Source organism: Vombatus ursinus, unplaced genomic scaffold (genome assembly GCF_900497805.2).
Source record: "Vombatus ursinus unplaced genomic scaffold, bare-nosed wombat genome assembly UNPS02015358.1, whole genome shotgun sequence".
Lineage (NCBI taxonomy): Eukaryota > Metazoa > Chordata > Mammalia > Diprotodontia > Vombatidae > Vombatus > Vombatus ursinus.
This window is the reverse complement of record NW_020955136.1, coordinates 384,704-406,491: the sequence shown is the minus strand read 5'-3', so window position 1 is coordinate 406,491 and position 21,788 is coordinate 384,704.

Genomic DNA, 21,788 nt, shown 5'->3' with positions numbered 1-21,788 from the left:
ATAGCCCAGGAGAAGGGTGAAGGTGTGAACTAGGAGAGTGGCTGTGCAAATGAAGAGGAGACAGACAAATGCAAGAGATGATGTAGAGAGAGAAAAGACAGGATGTAGTAAGTGAAAGGCTATGTGGAGTGAGAGAAGAGAAGGAGTGAAAAACTATGTTGAAATTACAAACCTAGATGACCTTGGGGGCACCCTTAAGAAAAACAGGGAAGTTCAGAGAAAGGATGGGTCTGGGGAAAAGATAATCCACCCAGTTTAGGACATTTTGAATTTTGCAGTGTGGGAAGAGAGTGTCAAGCGAGGCCTGAAGTCACATAGGCAGTTGCTGCCACCACCCACCTTGGAGGTCTTCCCAGCTCGCTGCTGTCCTCTGATTCTACTTCAGCTATGACAATGTTAGGAGCTGGGAATGTCAACAGAATAAGTCTACATCGTGTGGTGCCTCCAAATGTATAGGATTCTCACTTCAAACAAGAAAGTATGTTTGCCCCCTGAGAAACAGCCATCCCAGTCATCAGAAAGAAATCAGTTAAGAATCCGAATCAAGCATTTCACATGATTAAAAAAAAGCATTGGGGAAACAAAAATCAGCGTGATTATTACAATGTCATGGCTCTCTAATAAATTCTGAGCTCTTCTTAGGCCGACTGTTGTCTGTGTCACATGATGTTCAAAGTGATCAGGACAAAGCAGAATGATATCATGTGCCCTTTCATAGTCAAGAGACCTTGAGAACAGAAAGAAACCATAAAGAATCCCTAATCAAACCAGGTGGCACCATAGTGCATAGAGCGCTGGGTTTGGATTCAGGAAGACTCATATTCCTCAGTTCAAATCCGGCCTCAGACACTTCCTAACTGTGTGACCCTGGGCAAGTCACTTAATCCTGTTTGCTCATTTCTAAGATGAGCTGGAGAAGGAAACGTCAAACTACTCCAGTATCTTTGCCAAGAAAACCCAAAATAGGGTGACGAAGAATCAGACACATCAGATACAACTCAGCAACACCAACAACAAATCTAACTAGCTCAGGTTAGAAATGAAGGGCCTGAACGGGGAGGAACTGGCCTAAGACCACACACTGTCCACCAGTGAAAACTGGTATAGCCCTGGCCCCCTAGGATGCCAGCATGCCAAGGCTAATAAACCCAGAGACTGGGCATTAATACCTCCCCTTCAGCCTCTTGTTGGATTGGCACAATTAGAATTAAGTTTCCTATATCCCTGCCCTTCATTCCTTACCCCTTAGTAAACAATTTAGAAAAAAAAAAAACCTCACTTACTAATACTATAGCTATGAGGACAGTCTTTTATTCATGTTATGTTAATGCTTTGTCATAATGGATAGAGCACTGGACCTGGAGTCAGGAAGATCTCAGTTCAAATCCAGTCTCAGATTTTTAACAAGCTATGTGGCCCTTTACAAGTCATTTAACCTGGCTTGCCTCAGTTTTCTCACATGTAAAATGGAGACAATAAGAACACCTACTTCCCAGTGGCATGATGACAAAACGAGAATATTTTAAGCACTTTGCAAACTTTAAAATGATATGTAAATGCTAGCTATCATCACTATCATCATCATCACTAATACTGTCTAAGTTAGAGCCCCAAGGAGCTCTGGACCTTACACCACAGTATGAATTAGCCCACCCCCTAGTGCAAGCATGCACATCTAACATGAAGACCATCCCTTGGCATCAGCTGTTCTCCCCCTTCCCTAGTGAGCAGCAATAAGGTTGGTTAAAACTGCACTGTCACTCTTCATCCCAACTCCCCTGCACCACATGCCTCATTCCCAGCTACCTGATAGAATAGGGATAGGGATTGCACCTGGGATTTGTATCTGTATAGGGAATTCTTGGGTGAAGAAACTTCCTCTTCCAATGTGGTTCTGCAACTTCTCACCTTAAAGAGTTGTTAAGTGATTTGGTGCGTGTCACACAGCCAGTGTTTGTTAGAGGCAAGACTTCAATCGGGTCTTACTGGCTTCAAGATCAGCTTTCTATCCAGTAGGCCATGCTGCTTCTCCTCCTGGGCTCAGGAGAAGGCCTCCCACTTTTTTTCTAATATTGATACAAAAACCCTTCCACATGAGGCAGCTAGGTGGCACAGTAGAGAACTAGCCCTGGAGTCAGGAGGACCCGAGTTCAAATCCAACCTCAGACACTTAGTTGTGCGACCTTGATCACTGCTCAAGTCTCCCATATGGATTCCAACAGGTGGAGAAATTTGACGTTTACACGCCTCTTTAAGGCTCACCAAGTGCTTTACATGCATTAGTTCACTGGATAACAACTATATGAGTTCCTACTCTTCTTACCCTCATTTTATGGTTGAGGAAATTGAGACTTAGAGAGATGAAGTGATTTTCCCAGGATCACACTGCTTTATCAAAGGTAGCATTTGAACCCAGTTATCAATGGCTCCTAAGCCTACAATCAGCCCACTATCTCATGATGTCTCTCAGACCATCCCCTCAACTACCCACGGTAGGGTAGTGGGCCCATGAAGAACAGGGTGTCTCAGATGATAAAATTCTCTGAGTACATCCTATCATAAAGTTTTTACCAGTGGAGGTGTAAAGGTTAAAATGAACTAGACCCTGAAGTCCAGAGTTCCTGGAGTTGAGTCCCAAGCTCTGATACTTGCTTGCTGTACAAATCCGAGAAAGCCACTTCTCCAACTCTGAATATCAGTTTCCTCATCTGTAAAATGGGGACAATAATACTTGAACTGGTGATCTCCTAGGGTCATTATGGGAGAAAGGATTTCAAAGTATAAATTATTATCATTGCCTGTGGTTCCTGAGCCATTGGCAAGACCTGAAAACTTCAGTAACCAAGTTAATTTTGCCTAGCTTGGTTTTTTTTATTCTTAAATAATAAAACTCATCCCCCCCCCCTTAGAGAGGGGGTGACTAAATATCTCTAATAAGCAGCTTTTGTGGATTGCATAAGATGGTGGATTAGGGGCAGTCCCGTAGCTGAATTCTTTCAGTATTCTACTCCAAACAATGTTAAAATAGTACCTCAAATCAAATTGTGGAGTAGCAGAGCCAACAAAAAGTTGGAGTGAAAAAACTTAAGAGGTCAGCAAGAGAAGTTTGTGTCATGGAGGTGGAGGCCTACCCAGAGCTCACATACTTATCAAGAAAAACTGCCCTGGTATCTTAGATTCAGAGGGTAAAATAGAAATGGAAAGAATCCAACAATCGCTTCCTGAAAGAGATCCCAAAATGAAAGCTCTCAGGAATATTATAGCCAAATTCCAGAGCTTCCAGGTCAAGGAGAAAATACTTGAAGCAATCAGAAACAAACAAATATCATGGAGCCACAGTCAGGATCACACAAGATTTAGCAGTTTCCACATAAAAGAGCACAGGCATTGGAATATGCTATTCCAAAAGGCAGAGGAGCTGGGATTATAATCAAGAATCACCTATCCAGCAAAACTAAGTGTAATCCTTCAGGAGAAAAAAAAATAGGTATGTAATGAAATAAAGGACTTTCAAGCATTCCTGATGAAAAGAGCAGTTGAATAGAAAATATGACAACCAAAGAGAAGGCTCAAGAGAAGCAAAGAAAGGTAAACATGAAAGCGTAATCATAAGACACTCAATAAAGTTAAACTGTTCACATTCCTAAATGGGAAGATGATAAACGTAAGTCCTAAGAATTTTACCATTACTAAGGCAGTTCAAAGGAGTTTACATAGACAGAGGGCATGGGTATAAGTTGATTATGTTGGAATAATCTCAAAAAAAAAAGAGTGAGAAAGAGGGATGCACTGAAACGACAGGGGAAGGGAAAGGTAGAATGGGGAAAACTTTCTTACATAAAAAAGGTGCACAAGGAAGAGCTTTTACATTGTATGGGGAATGGGGGGGTATGGTATGCAATGCTTGAACCTCACTCTCATAGGAATTGGTTCAAAGAAGAATACACACACACACACACACACACACACACACACACTCAATTGTATATAGAAATGTAACTTACCCAGTAGGGAAGTAGGAAGGGAAGAGGGTGAGAGAAAGAGGTAGGAAATGATAAACGGGAGGACAGCTTAAGGGAGGCAGTAGTTAGAAGCAAAATAGACTTTTGAGGAGAGACAGAATAAAAAGAGAGACAGAAGGTAATGGGATAAAGGGAAATACAGAGTTAGTAATCATAACTGTGAATGTGAATGGAATGAGCTCACCTCTAAAACAGAAGCAGAATGGATTAAAAACCAGAACCCAACAATATGTTGTTTACAAAAGACACACTTGAAACAGACATACACAGTTAAAACAAAGGACTAGAGCACAATCTAACATGCTTCCGCTGAAGTAAAAAAAAAAAAAAAAAAAAAGGAAAGGTAGCAATCATGATCTCAGACAAAGCAAAAGCGAAAATAGACCTAATTATAAGAAATAATCAGGGAAACTACATTTTGCTAAAAGGTACCATAGAGAATGAAGACAAAAAAGTTTACAGTAAATTTCTCTGATAAAGGCCTCATTTCTCAAATATACATAGAGTATAGAATTGAGTCAAATTTATAAAAATAAGAGCCACTCGCCAACTGATAAGTGGTTAAAGGATATAAACAAGCAGTTTTCAGAAGAAAAAAAGTTAAAACTATCTATAGTCACATGAAAAAAATGCTCTGGGGGAAGCTAGGTGACACAGTGGATAGAGCACCGGCTCTGGAATCAGGAGGACCTGAATTCAAATCCAGCCTTAGACACATAATACTTCCTAGCGGTGTGACTCTGGGCAAGTCACTTAACCCCAACTGCCTCACTAAAAAAAAATGCTCTAAATCACTATTGCTTAGAGCAATGCAATTTAAATAGCATTGATGTACCATCTCACACCTATCAGAAATGACAAATGCTAGAGGGGATGAGGGAAAAATAGGTACACTAATGAACTGTCTGTGGAGTTGTGAACTGGTTCACCCATACTGGAGAACAATTTGGAACTATACCCAAAGAGCCATAAAACTGTGACTTTGACTCAGAAATAGCACAACTAGGTCTGTATCCCAAAGAGATCAAAGAAAAAGGAAAAGGACTTATAGGTCCAAAAATATTTAAAGCAGCTCTTTTTGTGGTGGCAAAGATTTGGAAGTCGAGGAGACACTCATCCATTGGGCAATGGCAGAACAAGCCATGGCATGTGATTGTGATGGAGTACTATTGTGCTATGAGAAATGACAAGGGCGGGGGTGATTTCAGAAAAACATGGCAAGACCTATGTGAACAAAATGAAGTGAGAAGAAGCAGGAGATCACTGCGCACAGAAACAGCTATGTTATAACGATTATCAACTGTGAAAGACTTGGCTACTCTGATCAACACAATGGTCCAAGTCACGATGAAAAAAATGCAATCTCCCTCCACAGAGAGATCTAATGAACTCAGCGCAAATTGAAGCATAATTTTCTCACTTTATTTTTTTTTGCTTTTTTTGCAATATGGCTATTATGAAAATATGTTTTGCATGATTTCACATGTATAATTGATATCATATTGCTCACCTTTTCAGTGGGCAGAGGAGGGATGGAAGGGAGGGAGAGAATTTGGAACTCAAAATTTAAAAAGAAAAGAATGGTAAAATAAACAACAAAATTTTTAAAAGAAAGTGATAAAAGGTAGCTTTAGCTTTAAGACTTTTGCATATAATATGGGTTGTGCTAAATTCTATTTCATAAATCTCTTCCATACCAAGAGAAAGGGCCTGGCCAAGTTGCACTGCCTTCCCTTTATCTACATGCCATTATTGATATGGCACAGTTTTTTTTTTTATTTTGTTTGGCTTCCTTTTCTCCAGACAGCCATTCTGTGTTTGTCTTAATATTCACCAAATTCAATTTATGAGATCATGGTTTTAAAACTGGAGGGAACTTTAGAGATCATCTAGCCCAATTTCCTCATTTTACAGATGAGATTCTTAAGTCCTGGGTTTTAATCCCTGTTCAGCCACTTATTAGCTGTGTATCTTTGGATAAGCTTCTTTCCCTCTCTGGGTCTCAGTTTCCTTCTCTATAAATCGGCAAGATTGACCTACATGATCACTGAGGTCCCTTCCAGGTCAGACATCTAATGATAATAAACTACAAATGGGTTTCCATGTTAATCCACTAGCCTAGAATTTTGGTGCATTTGAGCAAGCTCAAAATAAACTAGTTATCGGCCCAGCTGAGAATATTGTCATTACCAAAGGATTTTTCATATAATGGAATTAACTTTTAAAGAGTTGACCCATGTTAATTTTTGCCTCGAGGAAGTCTATAGAATAAAAGTCAATATGAGAACCCTAAACTGACTAAAATGTCAAAGTTAATCATAGCTTCTCAAGTTTATAATTAGAGGGTGTGCCAGATTTCCCTAGAGCAAGGGTTCTTAACCTGTGATCCATGAGCTTGTTGGTGGTTTTGTGGTTTGTTTTCTTTATATTATATATAGATATATAGACAACTCTATTTCAATAGAATTGGCTTCCTTTGTAATCCTATGTATTTTATTTTATTCATTTCAAAACATTATTCTGAGAAGGGGGTTCATATGTTTTAGATGGCCCGAGGGGTCCACGATGCAAAGAAGGTTAAGAAGCCCTAGGAGATCTCGAAATGAGAAAATTCCCTTGGGACATTCAAAAGAAGTGGTGTGTTGCTGTTTAGCAAAGGAGGCCAGGGCAAACTGGGTATTATTGAGGCAGCCATGGCAAATGTTTTCCATATATTTGTATTTTGCAGATAAACATGACTGGCTCTCTTCTGTGGCTTGGAGGAATCTTTGATAATTCACATGTGAAATTAAAGGCATCTTATTCATTTTGTTATTTATTATTCTCCGGGAAATGAGTTAGGAATTTGTCCCTGTGAATAATGTTGGCCATAATAGTTAATTTCCTCCTATTCATTGGCAGTAATAAAAATGTACAAGGGGATGCCGAAACATTATTATTTCGTGCAATTTCATGTGGTGAGGAAAACATGTTAATATGCTGCAAAGTGCTACAGGAATTTAGTCCTCAAAGCGATGGTGGTATTAAATGTATCCTGACAAGAAGGGGCCTCGGAAGGGAAACATTTATCTTCATAAAGTCATTACATTTACTGAACAGCATCACATTCTTACTGCAATCTGCTCACTCCATTAAAGGCACAGTCATGGAACCATTGCTGTCATATTAGAGACCCCTGCATTTCAGAAAATAGTAAGAAGAAGAATGGGGCTTTTTCCCTGCTCGGAGTAGATGTTTTCCCCTCAAGGAAACCACAATCTCAGCCATAACCTTCGAGCATGGCAAACTTCACCAACTCCTTCTAATATCAATATACAGAGAGTTATCAAGTCCTTCCTTTTTTCCTCAGAAGCAGATGAGACTACATTTGACTGGGATCAGAATAAAAGGTCATCCTAATTGTTTCAAGGCTTCAATGGATCTCACCACACGCTGCAAGATAAGAAAGGCGTATCTGACACAGTTCAGTATTCAGATGACAGACAGTAAGAACAGTGTCTCAGGATACTGGAATTCATTTAAGCCACGTATTCAGCTGTGTTGCCACAGAAGTGTTAGCAGCCAGGGGCTCTTGGAAGCTGCACAGACCTCTACTGCCTTTGCCAGTATGATTGGTACCCAGAGCTACATTTCTTTCCTCCTGGTTCTTTTCATAGGTTGGGACATTTAATGGGCTAAAACCACCAAGAAATGCAGTCCTTGGAATCAAAAACACACCACATGGAGTTTGTGTCTGTGGTAGGGACAAAAGAAAAGGAGTTGGATATCTTTCAACATACGGTAATAATACCGCCCATGGTCCCACACCTTTCTTCCAAGGTTGGCCAAACTCTTCACAAATGGCTGGTGTTAATATAATTTTCCACCACTATTGTGGGTGGCGCAAGGTGTGAGGAGAAGGAAGGGAAGTGAGGGGTGAGGAGAATTACAAATTACAGATACAAAAAGTCAATATGTCAAACTCAACACCATGCATGCATATCACTCTCTAACTATAACTTCTTGTCCTAGAGTTGCCTGTGGCTCAGAGAGGTTTTGACCTGTCCGTGGCCACTGAGAGACAATATTTGAACTTGGATCAATCTAGTTCCAGTCTAATCCTCAATCCACTATGCCATGTGGCCTAAAGGGACAAAATGAGAATATTAAATGCATATGCAGTTGCCGTGGTGGGTAATCAGTAGTTCCTTGTTCGTTGATTGCTCAAAATAATAATGCTGATTCCACGAAGGGGAAGAAAATCACTGGCTCTTGTTTAACAGGTGATGTCAGCTATTTCAGGCCATTGGACAGTTGCCCTTGAAGCGCCAGAAGAAAGGCCACTTCCCAGGATGCTGGCCAGTGAACAGGACTTCCAAAGGCATTAGGCCTGAAAAAAGTGTACGCCAACAATCAAATGTTAACTCTCCTGGGCTCACAGATTTAGAACAGGAAGGGAACTTAGAGACCTTAGTACCTTTCATAATACAGTCACTCTTCAAAGATCAGGAGGTAAATTTTCCTGACATCGGCAATTATCATCCGCAATTACTAGTAACAAATATTGTTTTCAAGTTTGTTGACCACACCTATGGTACTCTGCTTGAGGATTTGACAATTCCCTCCACTGGCATACTCCAGGACGTGCGGGATCCATGATTTCATTGAAATGAGCACTCCCTCCAATGACAGAGATCCTCCATGCCTTGCTACAGGGTCTTAAGTTACTCTAGCTGAAAATATAGTTACTTTATGGCTCATGCACGCTCTGGTGACGAACCTTTGACAGACCTACACTTCATCATCAGGTCTTGAGGAAAAGCTCCTCTGGCAAATAGTATTCGAGGACCCAAGGTCACATAGATGTCAGATGAGGTTTTGGGGGAGGACACTGGTATGATATTAACAGAAGCTATGCCAGCTAATTGTTTTATCTCTATTTACTCATATTTCTGAATGAATGTTGTATCTTATTCATCTCACTAATATCTATCAAGTGCCTACTGTGAATAGACTGCACTGAATAGACAAAAATGAGTAAAACACGGGTTCCTACTCTCAAGGAATTTATAATCTAAGTAGGGAAATAAAATATGCCTATAAATAAATATAAAAGACGGGAAAGTATGATAAATGCATAAGAGAGGCACAAAGTGCTTTCAGCAGGGAATCTTAGGTTGGTGCTTTGCATGAGTCTTAGAGACAAATCACTGATTTCCATCTTGGAGTAAGTCTGAGTTAGTGAGGCTTTACTATGGTCTCCAGGGAAATACTGGGGAAAGCCTATAATTAGCTCAGTTATTCAGAGACATACACACACATTTTAGCAGGATTCTAAATAAAGGTGATCTTGTTAATAAATCACCATTGTCAGAGAAGAATCTGAAAAATTAAAATCTTTCAGCAAATTCTCTACCAAGATTTTTCAAACTATGCTACCATGAAACTAAATTAATAGAGTATGCATAGAAAAATGCAGGTGAAAAGGTTGGAAAATTGCCTATATCCTAGATGGACCATCAAGATTCCTTTTTTGCAAGGACCTTTGGAACATTTAAGTGAATAAAAACATTTTAGAATATCTGCCATCCTTAAATGATCTGGCTGACCGCCAGTCCATCTGGAGGCTCATTTAGGAGAGAAGGAGGGAAGATTTCAAAAATGGCCTATGCAAAGCTCATTGTTTTAGCAGTCCAATAACTCTAAGAGGTAATCTATCAAGACAGAGCAAGTGAGCAATCTTTCCTTGAACTACATGGTAGCAGGATAGTCCTTTCAAACCAGAGATTTGCCGTTTTATTCAGCCCTTATTGATCAGTCATGAACTAGAGGCAAAAACAGAATCTGACCTAACCTAGGAACTTATAATATATACAGATTGAAAGTATGTACCAAAAATGGATATAAATATGAAACACAAGGCAATTCACAGCCATTTGGGAGGTCTGGGTACATTCCTCTGGGTAAGTCCATTGTATCTTCTATGTAAAGCCAAAGTCACTATTAACTTTTCATTAGTAAGACTTGCACTTTGAGAGTCCATAAGGGCAGCCATACTCTCTTACCCAGCCCCCCTCTGCACTTCAATAGTACCCATTAGAGTGGTGGCTAACAGGACTAGGGATATAGGCCATGGCTAGGAGCAAAGCCAACTGTCCCAACATAGAACTAGATCTTGTTTCTCTGTCCTCATTTGCCCAATGCTCCGATCAAGGCAGCTAACCAACCAAAGCTAATGAGCTGTGTATCATATGTGAGATTACTGTCTTGATACCTCAAAATGAAAGGTCCAGGTCGATAATGCAAACATGTGCTGTTCCATATAGCACCCAACCTACTATGGGGAAGTGCAACTTTTCAACAGTCGTGCCTATGAGATTTCTGAAGGAGAGCAGCTGTTTCAGAAAGCCGCAAACAGTGCCACCAGGTCACAATCTGAAGGTAGCCTGCTCTGGGTGACTTACCTTCAGTGTCACCCAAACAACCTATTTCTTCCCCTCAGTCCTTGGTTCCCATTGCCCAGGTGGCCATCCAAATTCAGTGGAGTCATGGAAAGTAAATGTTAGGCGGCAAATTGGTAAGGATGTCAATAGTCGGCCTTAGAGGGGCTGGGAGAAAACAGACATATAAATACATTGTATGTGGAGCTGTGAATTGGTTCAACCATTCTGAAAAGCAATTTGGAATTTTTCAAGAAAAACAGCTAAATCATTCTCACCCTTTGGGAAATCACTCTGCTGAACTTATACACCAAGGAGATCAAAGACAGAAAAGTCCTACATAACACCAAAATATGCACAGCAGTACTCTTGTAGCCAAAAAAAAAATGGAAACAAAATGGGTGTCATTGATATGGGAATGGCTGAACACATTTCAGTACATGAATGGAATGTTACTATATCATTGGAAATGATGGATTTAAGGAATTCCAAGAAACACGGGATGGTTTGTATGAACGGCCAACAGAGTGGAGTAGGCTGAACCAGGAAAACAATATTGACAATGATTACAATAATATAAATGGAAGGAACATTAAAATGAATGGAACTCTGAACAATTATAATAACCAATCTTGCCAGAGATAAGAGATGAGGAAATAAACCCCCTTCCTCTTGTTAAAGAGGTAGGAGACTATGGGTGTGAAACATTGCATACACTGTCAGATATGGTTACTGCATCAGTAGATTTCCTTGTTAAAACAAGAGGCTCATAGTGAAGGAGTGCGGCACATGAGTAAAGTATCTAGAAATTACTACAGTCTACATTTTTTTATTTTAAACTTTGTTTCGAAAGAAAAAGGAAAAAGGTAGGTGGATACACACTCAATTCTTTAATTCAAGATAATACACAGCCATCACTCTAGTTCAGTCCACTATCACCTACCTCTCACCTAGAATGCTGTAATAGAAATAATAGTAAGTAGGAGTAGTATCCTTGCCTCCTCAAAATCCATTTCTCCATCCAATGAGTTACCAAAATAATATTCCTAAGGCAAAAATCTGACTATGTAACTCCCCTGCTCAAAAATGTTCAATAATACCCTACTGCGTCTAGGATAAAATAAAAAATCTTGAGGCTGTCACTTAAGGCCCTTTATTATATTCTGGTTTTGACCTGTCCAACCTTATATCACATTACTTCTCCCTGTCATGTTTTCTAGGTTCTAACCAAAATGAACTGTGAGCTGGTCCCCAAACTTGGAACGTCTTCTCCCTCTTCTGTGTTTTTTATACAGGCCGCGCCCAATGCCTAGACTGTATCCCCTCCTCTCCGCCTTAGATTCCTTTTCTTCCTTCAGCTCAAGTACCATGGCCCAGGGGAAGCCTTCTCTGAGCCCCTCAAATGAAAGTCCTCTATCCCCACTCAGATTTCTGGGAATACTTTGCCTGAATATCTCCTTTAGCCTCAATGGACCTTACCTTGCATTACAGTTAGCTGGGCACCCCATGGAAGAGACGGTAAGGTTTTACATAGTGTCAAACCCATGGCCTGAAGGTCCACAACACTCCGGTGCCACTGAACCAGATTAAGATGTCACTGGGAAATAGTTAACTAAGAAAATAAGAATATGATAAAACACTGATAACAATACAGTGTAAAACTAAGTCAACATGCAGCCTGGAGGTATTCTTACATACACATTAGTGGACCCCATTTTTATTTGAGTTCGACACAACTGGTGCAGCGATTAGGGCATTGGGCCTGGAGTCAGAAAGACCGAGGCTCCAATCCTGCCTCAGCTTCACTAGCCGAGTGACCCTGGGTAAATCATTTACCTTCTCTTGGCCTCAGCTCCTAATCAGTAAAATGAGGATACCAGACTAAGTGGCCTCTTAGGTCCCTTCCATCTCTGGATCTATTATCCTATGATTCTCTTGCCCCCAAAACAGTGTCTGGCACATAGGAGGCACTTAATACAATACACAGTACTCTAGTACATTAAGGCTTAAGGACTGCTTTCCTTCCAACAGCCCACTGAAGCAGAAAATGTGGGTATTATTATTCCCATTTTAAAGATGAGGAAAATGAGGCCAGTGTCTATGATCTTCCGCTCAACTAGTGAGTGACCTAGCTGAAACTCCAAGTGAAGCTTTCGGACTCTACTGTCACTTTTCACGCATCATTTTCTAATTGTTCTCAAATTGCTTTGCTTCTGCACGTATTAAGCCCCCTACACCTATATGCATACATATACACACAAAGAGTTTGTTAACAGTGAAGATATGGACATACCACAGTACCTGGGTACTCTCTCTCTCTCCACCAATATAGAGGAAGAGCTAACAGAAAGAGCACTAGAATGGGAGAAAAGAATAGGTGGGGTCTAGTCTCAGCTCTGCCACTAACTAACCATTTAACTTAGACCAACTCCTTTCCCCACTCTTGAGCCTTGATTTCCTGATCTGTAAGATGAAGTGATCACTAACTTCCCTTCAGACTTTCACGCTCTGCATGCACCTTTTCAAAAGGAGAGTCAAAAGGGGTAGCTAGGTGGTGTAGTGGATAGAGCACGGCCCTGAAGTCAGGAGGACTAGAGTTCAAATCTGGCCTCAGACCAAACACTTAACACTTACTAGCTGTGTGACCCTGGGCAAGTCACTGAACCCCAATCGCCTAAAAAAAAAATCAAAAGGAGAGTCAAAGGGCACCCTATGAACAGCCCCTGAGCTGATATTTCAGAAGATCTTGGGTCAATATGGCTCCAATTGTGGTGGTCCCATGTTTGGCATCTTTCCCACAACCCAGTACCACACAGTTCCTGGAGTCTTCATTTCTAGGGAAGCATCATCTTTGAAAGGATTAAAAGCACAATGACAAAGAAATACCTAAGTCAATACCCTTTGACAAAGAAGCCACAGAGGGCTGTCTAACCATGCCTCCTCCATCTTGTACTTGTGAAGTTGATTTCTTTTTTAGCCCAAATGGACGGCATGACATTTATTCCTATTCAAAGGCATCTCATTAGATTCAGTCTTGCATTCTATTCTGTCAGCACCTTTGTCTATCCTGACTCTGCCATCCTGGTACATCAGCAGACTGTACTCAGCCTACTACAAAAGAGGTCAAAAATCTTTATCCAGAAATTTCAGGTTTCCCCAATGTCATTCATACTAAATACAAAGAAAAGTCCTCATTAAAATCCAACCGAACTGCCATTCACCTCAAATATTCAGAGTAAATGTTCCATCAGAGATACTGCCCTCAATCATAGGATCAGGGGAGCAAAATATAAAGAAATTGCCTTTCATTGGTTCCTAGAAATGTCCCTAGAAAGTTCCAGTAGGTCAATGGAAGAGTTCTTGGAGAACATTTTTATGTTATCTGAAAAATCACAAGAGTAGCTGTTCTAATGGGTATTATGCTCCATGGACCTGGATCCTTCCAGAAAAACATGCACTCACCTCTGAAGGACATTTAGCTTCGAGAAGATGAAATAATAAACTCATTGGCCACTTAGTGGGAAGACTGTTGACTTGGTAGGCCTTTAAAATGAGTAGCCTCACCCTCTAGCTTTTTCGTCCTCACCTTCATCACAGAGCTCCCCTCATTAGATTTCTCAGGATGTGGATAGGGAAGGGAGGGCACCCTTTGCTCCACCCCAGCAGCATTGTGGCTACAAGCACATGACCACTAAAGCACAGGCTGAGCTGAGTGAGTCAAACCTAGGCATCTTTTCTCCTTTGGGTTTCTTTCCTCTTCTTAGGCTATTTAAGAGCAGTGGCAAGATGGACGTATCCAGCCTTGGAAGCAGTCTTGTGAATTAAAGAGATCTAGAGATACTGGGGCCTCACTGAGTGTCAGCAAACACACTAGGAAGTGCCCTTCCTCTCTCCATCTACTACACAGCTTCTGGGATAATGAGATGACTGCCAATAAGATGAACCCAAGCCCTGGCCTAGTTTGCCAGATGACGTGGGCCTGGAGGAAATTGTTTGGACAGCACCAAGGCAAAATGTAAAATGCCTCTTCACCAGTTCCACAATCTGTATTGTCTCTCTCCCCCTCTATTTATAAACTTTTATGATTTAACATTTATTTTAAAAATTTTTGAATTCCAAGTTCTTTCTCTCCTGCTATCCCTTTTCCTACTCATTGAGCAGGCAAGTAACATATATGTGAAATCACACAAAACATTTCCATATTAACCATGTTGAAAAAAAAAAGAAAGTGAAAAAATTATACTTCAGTTTGCACTTAGAATTCATCAGCTGCCTCTCTGGAAGTGGACGGGACTTTCTTAATCATGAGTCCTTTGGATCATTGTATTGAGAAGATTAGCTATGTCTTTCACCATTGATCATTGGTACAATAATGCTGTTACTGTGTACAATAATCTCTTGGTTCTGCTCACTTCACTCTGTATCAATTCACATAGGTCTTCCCAGATTTTTCTGAAACCATCCCCCTCATCATTTCTTATAGCACAATAGTGTTCCATCACAATCATATACAACAATTTGTTCAGCCATTCCCCTCTGTATTATGTCTTGATGTTTTAAGTATCAACCTCCCAAGAGAATATAATAGTTGTTGTTGCTCAGTTGTTCAGTTACATCCAACTCTCCATGACCCCATGGACCATAGCACACCAATACTGTCTATGGGGTTTTCTTGGCAAAGATACTAGAGTGGTTTGACATTTCCTTCTCCAGTGGATTAAGGCAAACAGAAGTTAAGCGATTTACCCAGGGTCACATAGCTAGTAAGTGTCTGAGGTTGAATTTGAACTCAGGTCTTCCTGACACCAGGGCCAGCACTCTTATCCACTACAGCAGCACCTAGCTGTCTCATGAGGCTACATTATTCCTGCTCCTTCTTTAAGTTCATAGGAGCCTACCTCTAGAGCAGGGGTGGGGAATCTGCAGCCTCGAGGCCACATGTGGCCCTTCAGGGCCTCAGATTCGGCCCTTTGACTGAACCCAAACTTCACAGAACAAATCCACTGTAAAACTTGGACTCAGTCAAAAGGTCACACCTGAGGACCTACAAGGCCTACAAGGCCACACGTGACTCAGACGCCACAGGTTCCCCACCCCCGCTCTAGATCTAGAAGGCATCTCAGAGGTGAGTCCTCCCTCTTCTGAGGAAGATCCTAGACATGAGCCAAACCTAAGTTCATTTTTCAAGGAACAGAAATCTGATCTCTGTGAACTCCTCCATTGACCTACTGGCACGGCTAAGGGACACATGAATCTATTATAAGGATGACTTCCTCCCTTGTCCCTTTCTCCCCTCACCCATCCACCCCTTAAAACATACACTATGAGTTATTTTGTTGAGGATCCAAACTCTACCCAGTGATATCATGTCCTTAAGCATGTTTTCAGAATGGTCAAGTGACAGGGTTGATTTTGAGCATCTATTTGGAAACAGAGGACAAGGGTGCTGGCTCTGTCACCTTCATGACCTTGGACAAATCACTTAGCTTCTCTGGCCTTAGTTTCTTCACCTGTAAGACAGTGAGGTCAGGCTCTAGAATCCCTCACAGCTCGAAATCCTGTGATTTTAGGAATTAAAAACTCCTAGTCAACCGCAGGGATTCTCCTTCCAGGTGGTAACAATTACAGAGCAATCTTCAATTCCACATTAAGCCACTCTGTCTTCTGGGCTACTCAGAGGCTGGAATTCTCTCTTTTGTGAGTTGCTGTTCAGTCATTTCAGTCATGTCTGACTCTGTGACCATATTTGGGGTATTCTTGGCAGGGGTACTGGTGGGGTTTGCCATTTCCTTCTCTAGCTCAGGAAAACAGGGTTAATTGACTTGGCCAGGGTCACACAGCTAGGAAATATGAGGCCATATTTGAACCTAAGTCTTCCCGACTCCAGGCCCAGCACTCTACCCATTGCACTACCTAACTGCCTCCCTTTTGTGAGTTAAAATGAATTTAATTTAATGTTGTCTACTTTTACCAACTTGGGAGTAGTTGTGTCCTCTATCAGCCTCTACTCCCAGCTCTGAAAGTGCTTACTACAGTACCTGTCACATAGTAGGCACCTAATAAATGTTTATCTGCTCAATGACTGACTGTATCAAGGTGTAGAAAGTCTCATCTGCCTCTTTTCCAGTCTGTATCCTCCAAAGAAGACGTGGGGAAGGAAAACAAGGCAAACTACAAGTGTGGATGAAGATTTCTCTGGCTGTCTTTATAAACCCAAAGAGAATCATTTCCCACTTCGGTATTTTTTTTGGCTAGGCAATGGGGTTAAGTGACTTGCCCACGATCACACAGCTAGTAAGTGTTATGTATCCAAGGCCAGATTTGAACTCATGTCTACCTGACTCCAGGGCCGGTGCTCTATCCACTGCGCCACCTAGCTGCCCCCTACTTTGGTATTTTTAAAACACCACCTAAACAGCTTTTTATGTGCTGTTGCTTGAAATATAAATACAAATCATTTCTAAAAGAGTTTATGTCACTGCTACAATAAAACATTAAAAAAGTTTTATAAATATAGATTATAATAGCTTCATCACTGCATCTATCTGATAGAAAGAACAGAGTCAGGGACTTGCATTTGAATCCTGGCTCTGCTACTTTCTAGCCATGTGACCTTGGATAAGTCATTTCACCTACTTCACCTCTGGAGAATAAGGACAGGATGCTGGCCTGGATTACCTGTAAGGTCCCTTCCAGCTCTAGACTCATAATCCTACAAGTCTTTTGCATTTCTTACCCTTTTCCTATGGGCTTCACTGTCCTCTGACCAAGTCAGAAATGGGCCTGATGACCCTTTGCACTAAGTTTATAGCTGTTCCTTCTCATCATCTTCATCCTCCCCAACTCTTTCCATTTTCATTTCCTGGACCAATGATGCTTTATAATCTTGTAGATTACAGGAGGGGTGGCTAGGCAGGAGGTGGGAGGAGGAGAACGATGACTTTAAAATATTCATCTCTAAATGTCCCGACATCCACCATGCCCTCAAGATCAAGCTTGCTTGAAAACAGAAAATTTGCCCAAAATGCTAAAGCCAGGGGAAAACATCTTCATGGCAGGTCATATTGTTGGGACTATTATTTAGGGAGGCGGAGGGTACAAAATGCAATTTGGAGAAAAAATAAAACCTATACACTACTTGAAATAAAACATTAGAGCTAGAAGAACCCTTACAAAATCATCTAACCTAATTCCCTTTTTTGTACTTGGGGACAACGGGGCCCAGAATTACACAGGCCACAAATAACTCTGGTTCCAAATGTCATACCCTTGGCAACTTACCCCACTCCCCCCTCCTTAAAGATCGATTGAAAGTCACTTTTGTAGTTAAAAACATAAGATATACTTTATATAATTGAGTTTGCGCATAAAATCATTGTTAGCACATTAAAACATCTAGCTTATTCAGAAAACAATTACAAAACTCCTAATTGAACTTAGTTTTAAATGTTTTATAAAGGGACCTATAAGCTGTTATGCTTTAAGGAATATAGTACTGCATTGGACACAGAGTTCGGAGAAACTTGGGTTCAGGTCTTACCTGTGACATTTCCTGTATGACCTTGGGCAGGTCACACCACCTCCCTGGGCCTCAGTTTCTTCATCTGAAGATGAAGAGGGTGGATGAGAGGTCCTGTGAGGTTGGTCCAGGTTCTATCTAGCTCTATGATGGTCCCATAAACTCTTTAAGCCTCAGCTTCCTCATTTGTAAAATGGGGATAATAATGCCTGAAGTACTGATCTCACAGTCTTGTTTTAAGGCTCAAGGGAGATCATGCAGATGAAGTGCTTTGTAAGCCTTTATTCTCCATGGAAACATCAGCTATAATTTTTAAAATCTAGCATGTCTTCATGCTTGTCAGGTTATAAGCAATAACAGTCTGAGAAAAGGAGAAAATAAAATTTAGCGAAATAAAGAAAGTACGTGCTCTGAACTTAATATCGTCCATCGTGTCAATCCTACCCAGAAAGCACTGACTTCGACCAAATAAGCTTGGAGAAAACAAAGGAACACTGATGCATCCCAAATAAATGAAATACAATGTTTTCCCACATATTACCTTTCCTTAGTCCCCTCCGCCCTTTTTCTGGAACTTTCACTATCAACAAGCACTCCTTCTGATGTTTCATTTCTCTCATCTTTTTGGACTTGCAAAAGTTGGGGGTTTGCCCCAATCGAGACAATCTTCTCTACCTTTTGGGGGTAACTGATGTCTTGATTTGGTGTAAAGAGAAGGAAGAGGTCACAGGCTCCCAGTTCCTCATCTCCACAGCGCCCAATGGGACACAACTGCTCTACTTGGAGGCCTTTGAGGCCTAGTCAAGAAGAGACAAACCAATCCAAAGTCAACAAGAAGGCCACAAGTAAAGAGGCCACGAGCCTTTCTTTCTACTGCTTACTAAGACTGCACAGCCCCTTTGAAAACAGAAATGCCTTCATCCTGTTTCATAATTGTCTGCTACTGCTTCTCTCCAGTGTATAAGAATTAGGATGAATTGGTCCTGAACATTGGTTTTCACGTAAAACTTCCTACTACATAATTATAATAACAGCTGACATTTCTATAGTCCTTTATATACAATGCTCCTTTCAACTACTTCATTCAAATATTCATCTCCATTTTACTGGTGAGGAAACTGTAGCACAGGGAGATGATGAACAGGAGGTCAGAGGTAGAATTCAAACTCAGGTTTCTTATAATGCCGAGCCCAGCCCATGTTCTGTCAATCAGAATCAGCAATGCAACTTGCCTTAGAAATAGGTCTCCTGGGGCAGGTAGGTGGCACAGTGGCTAGAGCACCAGCCCTGGAGTCAAGAGGACCTGAGTTCAAATTCGGCCTCAGACACTTGACACTTACTAGCTGTATGACCCTGGGCAAGTCACTTAACCCCATTGTCTAGCGAAAACAAACATAACAAAAAGAAAGAAAAGAAAAAAAGAAATATGTCACCTAAACCATTTGAAGGGGGTAATAAAAAATAAGAAGTCTCCTAAACATTTTACTCAATAGTCTTTTTTTTTTAAACAAAGAAATGAAGCAATGATCCAATAGATTTACATTTTTTTTTCTGGAAAAAAAAAGAGATAAAAGCTCCCAAAAGGGAAAAAAAAAGTCCACTAATTTTTCCAGGTCTCCCCCACCCCTCTTGGCTTTCAAATCATGGCATCTGGGAGGGTGAGGAATGGATGAGAGGGTAGGATGAAGGTGAAGAGAAAAAGGAAAGAATACAAGTGAGAAAACTGAGTGAGAATGGTACCAAGCAAGAAGAGAAGGAGAAATAGGAAGGGCATTTCAAAACAGCCATCCATCACCATCGTTACCATTCCCTCTGCTTGGGTCATTAGAAAAGCCTCCTCTCTGGTCTTCCTGCCTCCATCTCTCCCATCAACAATCCATCCTTCACACAACTGCCAAAATAAGGTGGACACAGGTCTAATCGTATTATTCCTTTGCTCACAAAGGTTGGCATCCCATTGAATCTAGGGTCATTTATAACCTCTTCAGCCTGGAATTAAAAACCCCAACTGATCTGCCCCAACCTAGCCTGTTTTCTTTCTTTTTTTTTTTTTTTTTTGGTTGGAACTGTGATTTGATTGCTATAGGAAACTCCTCTCCCAAGGCACATTATCACCTCCTCCGTGACTTGCCTGCAGCACTGAGAAGTTAAGCACTTTCAGGACAGAGCCAATCTATGTCTGAGGTGGACTTTAGAGCCATCTTCTCCATCCACTATCCTGAGCTAATTCTTTTCACATATACAAGCTAAATTCCAAGGAAGCCAGGCTGTTCCCAAAATTCCACATGCAGTTTCCTAACTTCAATGCCTGTCATTCACTCCCTCTTCATCTCCATCTACCCAAACTCTTCTCTTCCTTTAAGGCACAGCTCTCATACAACCCCTTTCCACTGACCCCCAGCTAAACTTGTTTTCTCTCACCTCCATTTTTCCTAGCCTACTTTGTCTAGGTCACACCTCTGCCCCCAGGGGACCCCATCTTGTACTATATTTATCTATGTGTGTCACATCTCACACTGATAAGAATGTAAGCTGCTTGAGCTTACAACTGGAAGCCCCCCCCCCCCGCCCCGGGCATGTCAGGTAGACTCCTTTCAGAGGATTAAAGGGAGAACATGGATAAGAGATGGACCGAACAAGAAGGTGTGGATAGATGGCAAACTACAACTTACACATAGTAGGCACTTAATAAACATGAACTGAATTATACCCTCTCCAAAGTAGATGGGGGCACAGAATTAAAGCCACCAAACAAGGATCTGGCACCTTACACGGTGTTAAACAATGGTTCGATCTGATCCTATCACCTAAATAGGATCATTTTTGTGAAAGGCTTTATACGCTGAACCAAAGAGTTTACATTTTAACCTTGAGGTGACAGTGAGCCGCTGCAGCATCTCAAGCATGGGGGAAAACATGCTCAGACTTCAAAATATCAACTGGGCAGCTGTGTGGAAGGAGAGAGTGGACAGCCTAGAACAAGGAGGATAGCACTGCAGTAATCCAGGCCACAGGTGCCAAGTGCCCCAGTTAGGGTGGCAGCCGTTTGAGTGAAGAGGAGGAGACACATGGGAGGGATGTTGTGGGGGCAGAATTGACACAATGTAGCAACTGAAGGTGACTGGATTTCCTAAAACGTTGCCTAGTCACTTAGATAAGTCTCAGTCTCTCTCAGTCTCTGTCTGTCTGTCTCTGTCTCTCTGTCTCTCTGTCTCTCTCTCTCTCTCTCTCTCTCTCCCTCCATTTTCATTCCCTTGCATAACCTGGGCACCTCTGGCCTTGCTCAGCCTAAACTATGATTTTTATTACAGCTGAACAAAGCCCTCCAGCCACAATCATGTGGGAGCCTCCATCTCATTTCGAAGGAAAAGGACCTTACTTAACTAAATTTCCTTTTCTATTTTTTCTAGCTATTAGAGAAGCTGCAGAGCTAATAAATATTTAATAGGAATTCCCCTCCAGCTGAATTCAGGCCCCACAGCATCTCATTACCATGTCTTAGAATAGTATCCTCATTGTCACTTGCTTAATTATGCTAAGAAAGTTGAATTGTGTGGCTGTTGGGATCAGAAAGTGATTAAATTCACTTGGCAAGACTTTGGAGATCTCATTATGATCCTCATTTAGCACTTCTAATGGAGTGACTTTTTTTGCCTTTTCTTTTCACTTTTTATAAACACACTACATGATTTGGGGAAAAGCTCAGTCAGTGTTGCTAACATTGCCTGAGCTCTGCACAACTTTGTACCAAGCCTGAGAACAGGAGTCACCTCACACTTCCTGCCACGGGGATGATGGGGGGGGAGGATGGGGGGAGGAGGGGGAGGA